The sequence below is a fragment of the Vigna umbellata genome, chromosome 2, assembly GCF_029865625.1.
Source record: "Vigna umbellata cultivar VRB3 chromosome 2, Vumbellata_1.0, whole genome shotgun sequence".
NCBI lineage: Eukaryota > Viridiplantae > Streptophyta > Magnoliopsida > Fabales > Fabaceae > Vigna > Vigna umbellata.
Window position 1 is genome coordinate 19897097 of NC_142166.1, and position 15939 is coordinate 19913035.

Below are 15939 nucleotides of genomic sequence, written 5' to 3' on the forward strand. Positions count from 1 at the left end.
ACAATCTTGATTTGCTTTCCGCATTGTAACTCAAGTTCAGCCTTAAAACTTTTAAAGGCATCCTAAGCTTCATCCTTAGAACGAAGTAAGTAGAGATACATATAACGTGAGTAGTCATCTATAAAGGTAATGAAGTATTTCGGACTACTTGCGTCCATATCTGGACAACAAATATCTGTATGAATAATTTCTAGTAAACTTGAACTCCTCTTAGCACCTCTTTTGGACTTGTTAGTTTGCTTACCCTTTACCAATCCACGCAAGTCTCAAAATCAGTAAAATCCAAAGTACTAAGTACTCCTTCATTTACTAATCGCTTAATTCTCTCAATGGAGATATGTCCCAATCTACGGTGCCATAAAACAGAAGAATCCTCATTCATAACACATCTTTTTAACCCGACAGAAACGTGCATAGAATCATAAGTGATATTGTTTTGCAAAATAATGGAATAAAGACCATCACACAATTCACCAAAACCAACAACTTTAGATTTATTCATTAAGGTAAAACCAGAATCTAAAAATTAAAAGAAAAACCCAAAGGTATAAGTCTTGAAACAAAAATCAAATTCTTAGAAAAACAAGGAACATAAAATGTCTTTTCCAAATGCAAAACAAAACCACTACTTAAAACTAAGCTGCACGTTCCAATGGCCTCCACATGTGAGCTCGTCTTACTTCCTAAGTAGATATATTGCTCACTTCCCACTGGCCTCCTTAGGTTTTGCATACCCTACAAGGTATTAGAAACATGGATTGTAGAACCAGAATCAATCCACCATGTGTTATGATTAAAACTAGTCAAATTAGATTCATAACAGACAAAAGCAAAAGGAGTACCTTTCTTATCAAGCCAATTCTTATATTTTAAGCAGTCTTTCTTCATGTGTCCTTTCTTTTTACAAAAGAAACATCTTGACTCCTTCTTAATAACTGGCTTAGCAGGAATCTTTCCCTTCTTATTAACTTTGATTCTTCTTATTCTCAAACGAAGTGGTCAAGTTCACCTTCTCCCCTTCTTCTATCAATATCCTTTCTTCTTCTTGAACACACATGGTCAATAATTCATTAATAGACCACTTATCCTTATGCGTGTTGTAACAGATTTTAAAGGGGCATAATGGTGAGGCAAAGTGCACAAAATATAGTGTACCAGAAAAGAGTCAGACATGGTAACTTCCAAAACTTTTAGTTGAGCCACAATGTCCCTAATGCGCATGATATGATCACGTACTCCCTTAATTCCAGTGAGCTTTAAGGATGAAAACTGCATTATAAGGGCGTTGGCAAGAGACTTATCAGATGTCGTAAACTGCTCATCAAGAGCCCTTAGTAAATCTTTGACATTCTCATACTGGTCAACTGAACCCCGAATTCCAGCAGAAATGTTGGTTTTTATGAACGTTACGGAGAGATGATTTGACCTCTCCCATTTTTCATAAAGATCAATAGCATCTAAAGTGCTAGTCTCAGTAATAGCCGGTGGTTCTGGTTTTCTAATAGCATAGTCAATGTCCATCCAGCCTAAATGAAGAAGAACTTTTTCCTTCCAAACCTTATAATTATCTCCTTTCAACTCGGGAATACCACACTTGATATTAGAAAAATTCACAAATTGAGAAACTGCAAATTCAAAATTACATGCTCATTATTATATAATTTGAGACTAAAATAAATGTCATGTTTACCAATGCAAACATGTCTTTTCCAATGAGTTTATTAACATAAAACTTGCCTGTGGGCTAAAGTCTTACTCAATTAGACTCATTATCTTAATGATAAAACTATCAAATTATGTTCCTTTTTCTTAATTCATGTGGATAAATTAAGAAATATAATTTAATATTTTATCCTAATTAATCATATAAATATGAAAAAAAAAATTCCTGTGAGTAGATTTTATCATATTAAATATAATTATTTACAACTAATGTTTCTCATGTAACAAAACTTTATACACAATTTTAATTGATTAAAGATGTTGTGGCTACTCTTTAATTTATTAAAACATTGCTACTTAAACATTAATAATATATAAATATTTACATAAAATTCATAATATGCAAATGTAGTAATAATAATGTATATTTTATTTGCACGTATAACAACAAATATATACATACAAATAATATTCATAAAATATACATAATTATTAACCCAAAAACATTTAAATATATATATATATATATATATATATATATATATATATATATATATATATATATATAACATGATATGCTTACGTATCATAATAAAACGTAATATTATAAAAACATATTCTATATAATATGTTAAATAAAAATAATAATAATTATTATATTATTATTTAAACATAAAAGCATGCATTAGCATTTAATGTATGCGTGCGAAATAAAATTACAGAGCATTCATCAGGTCATTAAAATGACCTATAAAAATAAAAAAAACAATTTCTGAATTCTCCAGTACGTGGCAGAGGATTAACCCTCATTTTCATTATAATATTGCAACGCACAACAATCAAGAAAAATAATAGGGTTTATAGACTACAAAAACCCTTTTAAGCAATATGATCATGTACGCATCCCAATCAAAATAATTGCCTTTTACTGCAATTTTGTAGAGGGGAAAGCTGAGAAATTTTCTAAGCCCAACAATTAAATTGGAGACATGCAGTATGAAAAATTACAATGCTGTAACATGTCATGAAATGACCCAAAAACTGAAGCGCAGAAACAGGGTTCCCTCTTTATATTAAAGAGGTGAAGTCTTGAAACGGGAGAGAAAGAAAAAATGAACAGACAGAAACTGTTCAGCGGCTTTAGACGAATCCTCTTGATCCGGTTTCAGTTTTTATATTTCGCTTTTACCGTTTAAGATTACAAAATTTGTAATCAGGTTTAATGTTAATTTGGGAATTTTGTTTGGATTAGATGAATCGAAATAATAAAACCCATAAATTAAAAATTCAAATCAACGAAAATATGCAAGGCAGAGGAATAAACAATGCTCTGATACCAAATGATAAAATAGCAGAGTATAAAATTGACCTAAACATGTTATAATGTCATCACAATAACATATTCAGATTAAAAACAGCGGAAGTAAATATGAAAGAATAATGTGCATACCTCCTGCTATTGCGATTTTGTAATCAAAACACAAACAACTTTGTTTTTCTAAACCTTAACTCACTCAAACTCGATGGTGTGTTTTCTGAATAGAGGAGTAGACTCAGTGATCAAAACTGAGAGTAACTCATTCCCTTATATAAAGTCTGGCTATCACAGGTTCAAAATAGATGGACTTTACGTTTAAAATTTAGTAACTATTCCATAACCTCTATGTAGTTAAAAGATAAAAACCACTTTTTATGTTCCTTAAAAATAGGAACTGAAAATGCTATAATATTTATTTTATATTTAAAATAATGCTAACATTTTCAACAAGTTTGCAAATTGATATAAATAAAGGAAAGAGAATTATTTCACATTGTTGAAATTGCCATTCAATAAAGTTTGGGCTTGTTGATTAAATACGGAACAGTGGCTGCAAAAAGTTAAACTCCAAGGACTTTCAGAATCAGATAAACAACAATTTTAATAACTTCTATGCACAAAAATGAGACATCTTTAGAACCCCTATCTATCATCTTCTTCAACCATGTATTCATCTTCTTTAGCTAGCAATGTCCCAAAAATTAAAAAATGCTTCTGCTTTCGAAATTTCCATGTACTTGGCTAATCAAAGATAGTTGGGTGTAACACTAGGAAACAAAATTTCCAAACACTATGCCGAATGTTCTACGGAATCTTATAATGTTTTTGGTTATAATTAATTGAGAAACAATCATCAAAGGTAGACCAAAATTTATATTACCTTGAAATTTTTCTCTCGAGATAGAAATTGAAACTAAGCTCAAAATTTTCCCTATTTTAAATATCAGTTTGGGGTTACATATTATAGAAATAAACTTAAATTTAGGAGTTATCAAATAATTATTAAGAGTGATAGTGTTTATTGCATTGGGAGAGGAAGTTACTCTATTATGTTTTACAATCATTATCGCGTATTATCTGTTATAATTGGGAGCATTATGGTCAGTAGATGAAAGACCTAATGTTAGTCCTATAAATTGTAGAGAAATGAAAATACATCAGAAGTATATTCAGAAATATCTAAGTAAGTGTCATTTTCTAACAAATTGGCATTAGAGCTAAGAGAGCCGAGTGTCCAAATGAGAAAGAGATAGTGTGAGAGAGATGACCAGCCTAGCAAACAATATGTCCCTGCATCAGTTGACAAAGAAAGTTAACTTTGACAATTGGAGTGCGCAGATGAGAGCCCTTCTTGAATCCCAAGACGTTTGGGATGTTGTAGCAAATGGCTATGAAGAGCATGTGGAAAATCTAGACCAAATAGTGGCCAAAGTTGCCGCATTAAGAAAATCACGGGTGAAGGATCAATCAGCCTTGTACATATTGTATCGAGATGTTGATGAGTTTGGCTTTGAGAAGATAGTAAATGCTAAATCTTCAAGAGAAGCGTGACAGATTCTTGAGAAAGTTTACAAAGGCGATAATCGTGTAAAGCAAGTTAGACTTTAAACTCTCAGAGGCGAGTTTGAGAGTCTAAGAATGGAAAGTAGAGAACGAGTGGCCAAATATATATCCGAGTGGAGGCGATAGCAAATCAACTCGGACAAAATGGAGAGGAATTGCTTGTCAACCGTAGTGTGGAGAAGATCCTAAGGTCATTGACTAAGGACTTCGAGAATATTATGTGTGCAATTGAGGAGTCCAAGGACTTGACCATGATCTCGATTGAAGGGCTTGCTGGGTCTTTAGAGGCACACAAGCAATGAAGGAGAATGTTGTTTAAGCCACCTGATCAGGTACTTCAGGCAAAACTTGACTTGAAGAGAGGTGCTCGGAACACTCGAGGCAAAGTGGTCCTTGAGCAAGAGGCCGTGGATAAGGAGGTTATGGCCAAGGTGATCGTGAAGACGAAGATGAACAAACTGGGCAACAAAACTGGAGAGGTAGTGGAAAAGCGAAAGGTAGAGAAGGTCGGTCTATTAATTATGGAGTAGAATGCTATAACTATGGCAAGCATGGCCACTATGCCAATGACTACTGGTCGGCCAAGTGTTATAATTGTGGTAAGGTCGCCCACATAGAAAAATATTGTCAAGTTGAAAAAAGAAAGGAAAATTTCCTTACTAAGGAGGCTAATGATGAGATTGAGATCTTGATGATGTCAAGAATCTGAAAGGACGAATTACCGAGCTATAAGGTCGGGTTGCCAAGTTGGAGTATGGAACTTGAGTTGCTTGATATCTAGGAGTACAAAAGTCGAGGTGAATATAAACAAAACAACATATGTCAAGTTAAAGTCGAGCTGTTCAAACAACTCGGTTTGGTATCTAGATACTAGGGTTAGTAATCACATGTGTGGTGATGAAATCATGTTTAGAGAGATCATCAAAGTGGATGCTGGACATGTTTCTTTTGGAGATAATTCAAAGGCAGCCCGACAGGGGAGAGGTACAATATGATATCTTCAAAAGGATGGTCGATTTGGTGAAATGCGAGATATGTATTATGTACCCGATCTCAAGAGTAATATTCATAGGCATAGGATAATTGATGGAAAAGGGAAACTCAGTTCTAATGAAGGACTGAGTACTATACTTGAGGTATAAATTTTGTCGCCTGATAGCCCAAGTTGAAATGAAGAAAATTAGAATGTACAAGATGGAGCTAAACATAGAACAAGAGAAATGTTTGAAGATGGATGTGGGAGATGAAGTTATGATGTGGCCACTTAAATTTTGGAGGATTGGCTGTGCTGTTAAAGAAGCAGTTGGTGCATGGACTACTAGATATAAAGTTTTTAAAAAGAAGTTTTATAAAGACTGCATACTCGGAAAGCATCCAAGGACAAAATTTTCGAAGATTGTTGAGTACCAAGTAGAGACACAACTCGATTTAATTCACACGACCTGTGCGGACCATTCACCCCTAAGTCTTTCAGTGGTAAGAAATAATTTATCTCGTTCGTGGACGACTTTTCACGGAAGACATGGGTATATATCTTACAAGAGAAATCCATGGTGTTCGAGGTGTTTAAGAAGTTGAGGATGATGGTTGAGAAGGAGATTAGGAAGCCAATAAAAGTTGTTCAATCTAACAAAGGAGGTGAGTTCATATAAGGAGAATTCATGGAATATTGTGAGAAACACGGAATAAAGTGTTTCTTAACAGTTCCATACTCACCACAACAAAATGGTGTAGCAGAAAGGAAGACTCGAACCATTCTCAACATGGTTTGAACCATGCTCACAAGTAAGAACATGCTAGAGAAATTCTGGGTAGAAGCAGTACAATGTGTTGTTTATGTCCAAAATAGATGCCCACTGAAAAGCTAGAAGATAAGACGCCCCAAGAAGCTTGGAGCAAGAGGAAAATGAGTGTGAAACACCTCAAAGTATTTGGTAGCATGACCTATGGTCACATTCCAACACAACAGAGAACTAAATTGGAAGACAAGAGTAAGAAATATGTGTTTATTGGGTATCACCTAGTCAATCTCAGTAACCCCCATTACTCTAACTAGAACCAAGTATCACCCACTCCTGGTTATGCAATATTCTTTACCATTTCTGGTATCCCTAGACAATCATATCCTGATACGTTGTCTAGTTGAGTTTCACCCACTCTTGGTTTTCACTTGACAAATCTTGTATCAACCTAATACACTGTTTAGCTATCGTTTAACTCCACCGAGTTAATCATTAAGTGTTTGTATTCGCTTCAAAGTATGCAATCAATTAGATTGCTTACAAGTCCTTAGACGATTACTATCACAGAGAGAATGTGTTTACAATATAATTCAAACTAACAGACTTTTTAGAGTATTCTCTCTTCTTACAAGTGTAAGCTTATGATACTATGATACTAGAGATTATTTTCTTTCTTTTGTATTTTTTTTTCTTCTCAGATGATTTTTTTCGTATTCGTGTGCTTATTCTCTAGATTTTCTATTCAAGGATCTACATTTTGTAGGCTTTAAGAGAAAATATCTGTTAGATAGTACTTGTTTTTTTATCTTCGGATTGTGTTTGTCGTTTCGTAGGTAACAATCATAGGTAGAAGTCAACTTGTCAAGGCGTTTCCTAATAGCGCTTTGCTTAATGATCTTAGTTTGGTTTAAGACCGCATTTAGCAAGATGTCCTTCAACACATGTTTTGAGAACAATGTTTATATCTTTTAGCGTGCTTATCAAAATATAATTTTGTAATATATAGTGAAAGCTCGTTTAGCATTTTTTTAACAATGCATAGCAAGAGCTCATTTAGAAAGACTCTTTAGCACATTGACACATTTTGTGAGGAAATCATTTGGTAGTGTGTATACTAAAGCTTTTCTTCAAACATTTTGTTCTTCACAAAGCTTTTTGATAAGAATCTTTTCTTTCAACAATATTATTTTCCACAAAGATAACATTTTGTCATATGCTCATTTTGTTATTGTTGTTTGTTAAACTTCAAAACATATGAGGACCTTAGACTATCCAGTCTTATAGACAATCTTGTCTTAACACAAAAGTGCTTTTTTTTTATTTTCCTTTTTTTTTGTTTTTTTGGCTTTAAACGTGCATGTGGGATTTAACATGTGAAGAGAGAAACAAGAGAACTCACTCTCTCCTGCCTTCAAAAAATCAAACCTTGTTCCTCTGCCTTTTTCTTTGATTTCTTCGAATTATAAGAACTCTAAAGGGCATGATGCAACTAGGGAGAGCAAGAGCCATTAATGTGCAAGAGAGAAATAGAAAATGAGAGTGAATATGAGTTAAGGAGCCTTACGTTTTAATGTTACAAGAGTGATGGAGGATGTGCAGTTGATGAGAATAACTTTTTCCTAATTGAAGAACTTATGTATGAGTTGTGGGTAGGGCGTGTAGAAGGATAGAATGTGTAGTTTCTTTTGAGAGTAGCAAAGTGAGAGTGAGAAGTGGAGTGAGAGTGTGGCTGTTAGGGAGAGCTGCGAGGATGGAATGCTTAGTGAAGAGAGGGCGTATTTCAGGTATGGGAAGTTAAACTCTTTTTAATCATTTTATCATGTTATTTTGTGTTTATAATGACGTTTTGATTACAGAAATGTATTGTATTGTTGATAATTATTGAATTATTGTGGAAATATACTTATCTTGAATGTTGTAAGACCCAAGAAAATGTAAAACTTAGAAATAATATTGTAACAAGACTTAAGTATGTTTTATTGAAAATTGCATGTTTTTAAAAGGTGTTGTGTAGCTCAATTGGTGAAAACTCTTTGATGAATTAAGTGGTCATTTGTTCAAGTCTTCGCTAGAACATAAATATGTTATTGTATGATTATTTAAATTGTGATGTGAGGGAGAAAAGGGGGACCTTTTATTTATACTTTTTTTGTAAGGGCTAATATTAAAAAACATGCCCTTAATGATAAAATTTGAAAAACCAAAACATTGGAACGTAGAAAAGAATGCTCAACAGTTTTATTTTTAAAAACCAGGAAAAGTAGGAAGCATGATCTCGTGGTTTCTTTTAGTTTAAAAGAGATTTTTTTAGGAGGAGATTTTATTGAGTTGGAAATAAAAGAAAGAGGGTAGTAGAGAGAGAGAGCCACGTTTTTGAAAACTAAAATCTTACGTGAAAATCAAAAGGAAAATAGAGAAAGAGCATATGAGAGAAGGAGGTTGGTATTTAAAAGAGGAAAAAGGAACTTCAAGATAGATAACACAAGCGTGTGTGAATTGACTATGATGTTGTGTGTAGATAAATCCTTAAAATTGGCTAAGGGAGGAGAAACTAACTTTTATTTGTTTAATTGTTAATTTAATTTTGAATAATTTAAATGATCTGTTGTAGTGCTTGTGGATTGTTTAGGTAATTTGTGAGATTTTAGTAGTCTTTGTAACCATGGAAATTTTGCTCTGTGACCAATAACTGTTGGCTGTCATTTTTCGTGTACACATGGAATTAATTTTACAAATGTAAATATTTGAAAAGTGGTTTAAATAAAAGTGGATAAGCATTAAAAATTGGAAATGTGGCTAGAAAAATAAATTAGGGGCACTTTGGGTTTCCCTTTTAATTACTTCTAGATTTCAATCGGTTCATGACAATTGAACCCACTGAATCTCAAAGAACTAAAACCCAAGCTTGGGTTCTTCGTATCGTTTCTTCGTATCGTGCAAGGAGTAGTGGCTAGGGAGGTTTTCGTCTTTTTCATTTTTGTTTATGGTTCAGTTTTTTTGGTAAGGAGGAGAAGCACCCTTCTTCTCATTTTGTGTTCATGCAAACAAGGTATGCCGTCATACTTTACTTAGTGCACTCTCTAACGATTTTTTCGATGTGTATGCTTCCTATAAGGAAGCGAAAGACATTTGGGATTCGTTGATTCTCAAATACACTGTTGAGGATATAGTCAGAAAAAGATTCATCTATCGCTGGGAAATGGTTGAAGACAAGGACATAAAGTCGCAAATTAATGAATACCACAAGCTACTCGAAGATATCAAAGCGGAGAACGTTATTCTACCAAATGAGTTTGTTTCAGAGCTTCTGATCAAGAAATTGCCGCCTTCCTGGAGTGATTACAAGCAACAACTAAAACACATGCACAAACAAATGTCACTTTCAGAGTTGATCACTCACATAATTATTGAAGATACCAACAGGAAAGAATGTGCTACTGCGAGGGCCAAAGCTTTGTTTGTAAAAGCAAACATGATAAAAGACAAACCTGATACAAAAAGGTACGAACACAAATCTGATCACAATAAGAAAAATAATTTTCGTAAATATCGCCCCAACGCATCTAACCCTGCCTTTAAGAAGAAAGGAAATTGCTTCGTATATGGGAAGCCGGGCCATCATGCACTGCAGCGCAGACACAGAGTAAGAAACGACATTCCTCCTAAGGCGAATATAGCCGAAGGAGATGACATTATTGTTGCTGTCGTTTCTCAAGTAAATCTGATGACAAATGTGAGCAAGTGGGTGGTAGACTCTGGTGCTACCAGACATATATGTGCAAACAGAAGTGCTTTTACCTCTTACACTAGTGTAGGGGATGGAGAAGAACATGTCTACCTCGGTGATTCCAGGAGTTCTTCTCAAACTCACATCTGGAAAAACTCTGGCTTTGAGTGATGTGCTACATGTGCCATCAACCAGAGTTAATTTAATCTCTGTAGCACTACTGGGAAAAGTGGGGGTTAAAGTGTCATTCGAGTCTGACAAGATTGTAATGACAAAAAATAATTTTTTGTGGAGAAGGGATATTGTGATCAGGGTCTCTTTGTACTTAACATTTATGAAAATATTAATGAATCATCTTCTTCTGCTTATATTATTGACTCATATGATATATGACATGCTAGATTAGGACATCTGAATTCTTCCTATGTTATGAAATTAAAACAACTAGGATTAATTAATATGCATGATAAGCAGAGTAGTAAATGTGATATTTGTGTAGAATCTAAAATAACAAAGAAAACCTATTTTTCTGTAGAACGTCAAACTGAACTGTTAGAGTTAATTCATACTGATCTAGCTGATACGAAACAAACCATGTCAAGAGGAGGTAAAAATTATTTTGTGACCTTTATAGATGATTATTCTAGATACACCAAGGTATACTTAATCAAACACAAAGATGAAGCCTTTGATGTGTTTTTAACCTATAAAGAAAAAGTAGAAAATCAATTGAATAAGAAGATTAAAAGGATTAGATCAGATAGAGGTGGTGAATATGTTTTGCTTAATAACTTTTGTGTTAAAGAAGGTATCATACATGAGGTAACTCCACCATATTCACCTGAGTCTAACGGAGTAGCGGAGAGAAAGAATAAAAGTCTTAAGGAAATGATGAATGTTATGCTTATTAGTTTTAGTGCACCTGTTAAATTGATTTTTGTCGCCTAAAATCAGAACAAACTAAGTTTCCCCACTAATGAAGTATAGGGACAACCTAGGTATCAATCCAAACACTCGACTAGAATTAAGCTTTAGAAATGTAGAGTTTAGTCTTGATTTTATTTACTACCTAATTAACTACTAATGCAAGGTGGGGAAATGAAATATGAAACAATGAAATTAAAGAGAAAAGAATAAAGAAATCAAATTTGTATAAAAGCAAAATCAAGAAATAAAATGCAAAGAAATAAAAAAAACTGAAACCTAAGCTAAAGTATAAAATGAATGCATAACAGAACAGAACCTAACTAAAATGCGAATTGAATGCAATTAAAACTAACCTATGAATGCTAACAGTTAACAGTGCAAGGAAACCAAAACTAAAACTGAACAAGATACTAAGATGCCTAAAACAAGTCGTATGTACATGTATCAGATCCAAAAGAGTGGACATCCAACATCTAATCTACTGAACCTAATCTATATTCACAGGAAGACAAAAATCAAAGTAAGAAGTACTGCCTAAAACAGAAATCAACTTGCAATGAAACCAAATCAGCAACACAGATCACTCTATCCTAATCTATATATCATCAAAAAGCAAATAAGAGCATAAATCAGAATTGAAACAAAGCAAGAATAGTACCTAAATTCTAACTAATCAAAAACAAAATAACAAACTCACAAATATAATTGAAGTTGTAGGTGAAATGTACATTGGACTGAATAAAAGAATACTTAGAGTTCTCAGGAAGACATCCTGATAATGTGAATCCCAATCCAAGGTATTCTAAGTCATATTTCAGAACTTTAAATTGACTCTTTTCACTAATTTGTCCAACCAATGTTCATTAGTCTACTCATCAATCTAAAATTCACAAACAAATGAGCTGAAGCATATAACAAAATTTAAATGTACAAATGATTGAAGATAAAGTTTCAATTATACTCAGAAAAACATTCTGACTAAAGTAAGCCCAATCCAGGGTCTTATAGTTCATATTTTAGAACTTGAAATGACAATTTCCACTCATTCTCAATCAATGCAAATCTAAATCTGATATACACTAAAAAGAAAAGAATAGAAACATAAATTCAGATGAATCTTTATGCATTGCACTCATCTCTGACTCGAGAAGACATCTCGATAAAAAAATGCTCAGTACATAGTCATTTAATTCCAAAGAGAATAATAAAATTGCAAAGAGTTAGAGTCCAATTCATTTTCAATGAAACAACACAAGAAACACAAAAACATTGAAGAAGAACAATCAAAACACAAGCAAGAATAGAAAAAGAACTTTATTAATATGAAAAGAAGATTACAAATATACCGGAAGTCACCAAGATTCTCACGGCTGTCACTCTCGCAATTGTCTCGGCGAAATCCAGAAGCAAATGTAAACCCTAATCTATGAAAGCGATAAACCTATAACTACTTTTTATTCTACTCAAAAACTAAAACTGTAAAAGCTCTGTGAAAGTAAAAGTGTAGAGAAGTATGTATTTTACATGAGAGAACCCTTTTTATAGGGTGGAAAACGGAAAAAGAAAAAAAATTTGGGAGAGGGGAACCTTGCTTGACACGCTGTAATCTTCGCCCTCCACGTGGCAGCTCCGGTCAGCTCTTCTTTCTCACCGGTCAGCTCCGGTCATCTTCTCCGGGCAGGTAATGTGCTCCTCCCTTCAGCTCTCTTCACTCACGGGAGCCCTAGCTTAGCTCGAAGGGAAGTACTTTTTTTTCTTTCTCCAAATGTAGTGCTCCAGCAAAGAACCCCTAAGGTAATAGTGCACCAAAACGCTCCGCATCAGTAATTGGATTTCAGCCCACCAACGTTTGCAACAGCAGTGCTCCCAAAACGCAGTCGTTTCTAGCAACCCAGTAGTGTAGTTCAAAAGTGTTTTCAGCACTTCAGTGCAATTTAGAATCAAGTGCAGTGTTCCAGGCCCAAGTGTTTTTCCAACCGCAACCATCAACCCAAATGCTTTTCAATGCCCAATTAAAAATCAGCGCATTCCAATTGAAGGCAACATTAGTGCACTTCTTCAAACAACATCACCAGCCCAATTTATAAGGGTTCATTCTGCAATATAGAAAAAAATGAATTAAGGCCATCAACAATTAAAAAAATATTTCAACAATTCAAAAATAAAGAAAAATCTTATTATTAAAAGATTTCCTAAAAATTAAATTCCTAATTATTTACAAATATAAAAAATACTACTAAAAATCTATTTGTAACTACAATTTTACAAATCTAAAGATTTAAAAGAAAAACCTAAAACTATCCTAATTCTAAGCAATTAAAAAGAAAAACAAGCTAACCTAGACTTCTAAACACAAATAAAAGTGCAAAAATAGAGAGTTATCACACCCCCACACTTAGACAACTACCCTCCTGGGCAGGGACAAACTAAAAAGAAAGACTCAATCTACAAAGGAGAGAAAACTAAAGACACACATCAAGGAACACTAGACTCTTATCACAATCAACAAAACTCTGCTAATTACACAACTACCAGCTACTTCTCTCTAATCAGAACTGCACAAACAGAATCACCAACTCTAAATCTAAGTTTCAGTAACTCTAGCAAGTAAATAACAATTAGATTCAACCAAAACAAGAAAAAAATTACAATTCAAAGAAGTAGCAGCCCAATTTCAACCTTACAGGATAAGGTGTTTCTCTTAGATTCACTCAATTGTTTAGGTTAGCCTGTGTTTCACTCCACATAACATGATAAACCACAATTCTTAACTTTGGAAAAACTCTAATTGACACTGCTTGAATCAAGATAACTCTATATCACTAGGACCTTCATGGCTTGTAATGTAATGGAGAATGGAAAGGCAAGATGTATGGAAAATAGAAGCTGGAATGGATTAGAGAATGTGCAAGAAAGAAAGGAGAATTTGAAACTCACTACAGGTATTTCCTTTTAGCTTGGCCACAATCTATTGTTTTTTTTCTTCTGATTTTCTCTCTTTCTGATACTTTCTTTTTCCGGGTCTTTTTCTCAATCAATTTTCTCTTTTTCCAAACTTCTTCTTCTCTTTTTCAGATCAGATTTTTCTCTATTTAGAGCTATTTTTCTCTTCAATTTCACCTCTGGCCTTACTATTTTCTGCTTTCTGAGTTCCAAATTGTCCCTACCTCTCATAAATCTCTCAAGGTTGTTTATTTATTTGGTTGGGGAATGGTTTGTAATGGATGGAAAACAAAGCAATAGCTAAGGCTCAAATGAGGGTACAATGGAAAGAAATGTATGTGAATGGGAAGAAGAAAGAAGGCCTAGATCATATTTAAAGTTCTACCAAGATCAAGCACACTCAAAGAGAATCAATGCAAAGTCAGAACTATGGCTATACATGCATGCAATCACACTAGAAAGAAAAAATTTGGCCCAAAACTCTCCAGGGTTAAAAAGTTGTCAAAATTGAACTTGCTACTCTCTATAATGCAAAAACTTCTTAATTGAATTAAACTAATTGCAAAAACTACTGCTAGAGCTACCTCTACTCAAATCTAGAGCTAAAGACACTATTGGAAATCTATCTTAAAGAGACAAAGCTAAGAAGTTAAGTAAATCAGCAAAAAGTTAAGTAAAATGTGAAATAAAATTTAGAAATACCTACATAATATTACCTAAAGCTATTTACAACCTAGACAAACTAAAACATAACAAAATGTAACCAAAAAGAATCTAAACTAAAGCTCTACAAAGTAAAACAAAAAAAGGAAAAGAAAAGTATCTAAACAAGATCTAAACTATCAAAACAGAGACGTAGAAAGAAGAAGAAACTTAAAACAATGCTTAAAATGAAAAGAACCTAAAGGGAATTCTAACTAAAGGCTAAAAACAGGACCTAAGTAAGAGAGGAATCTTAAAGCAAAGAATTAAAACTAACAAATCCTAAAGAAGCTTCTATTTACATGCTAAAACCAAATCTAAGAAAAATGAAAAACACCTAAGGGAATTACTAAATGGAAACTAAAACAGAATGTAAAACAAGAAACAAAAATAGAAGAAGAAAAAGAACCTAATGTGAATTCTAAGAAGAAAAAGAACCTAATTTGAATTCTAATTACAAAAACAATAGAGTCTCAACAATCCGAGAAAACAACTTCAATGAATCCTAAAAATAACAAAACAACTAGGTATTTACAAACTAGAATGAAGTATTTACAAACTAAAACTAGAATGGCTATTTACACCTATGAGCTTAAATGTTTACAAACACAATCAGACCTAAACTAAAGGGATCATAACTCAGGAATTATTTTTTACCCCTATTCTACTACATAACATATCAAACATTATACACAAAAGACAGAAAACGAAAATTTTAAACTATACTCTCTCACCCCCCACACTTAAGAGGTACATTGCCCTCAATGTGTGAGTGAGTAAGGTTTTATTTCAACACAAACATATGTAATAGGTATATACAAGACAAACAACAACAAATATTTACATAACAGAAACTGAAAAACACAAAAATAGCCAGAATTGAACAAGAACAGAACAAGTATGTACAAATCAAACATGACAAACATCATCAGACTTATTCAAAACAGAAGTGAAAAAGAACTAAAATTGAAAAAGAATGCATATAACATAATAGAACTAAGAAAACTAAACTCAACAAATCACATAATGTATATGAACAAGACTAAGAAAAGTAAACACAATAGAACAGAACTAAAAAGCTAAACTAAACTACAAAGCTACAAGAAAAAGAGAATTTATTCAAATGGGCCACAGATCAAAGTTAATTCTTTTTATTTTTATGAAAAACAACATATTATCTATCCTACTATTTACTATGCTACTTAAAACTATGCACATTACTAACAAATACCTATAACTATTATTTAAGAGTAAGGAAAAGAAAATTCTTATGGGTTTTTCTCCATGCTCTGCCCAGGTGCGCATTGCTTCCATGGCTGCATTGAAATCCTTTTTCTCAGTCATTTGTTGCAGCA

At 33.3% G+C, this 15939-nt stretch overlaps 1 pseudogene; it reads right to left on the bottom strand.

Moving 5' to 3' along the window:
* Window positions 1-700: 700 nt before the first annotated feature.
* LOC148203567 (uncharacterized) lies at window positions 701-1521 on the bottom strand (annotated as a pseudogene).
* Window positions 1522-15939: the final 14418 nt, after the last annotated feature.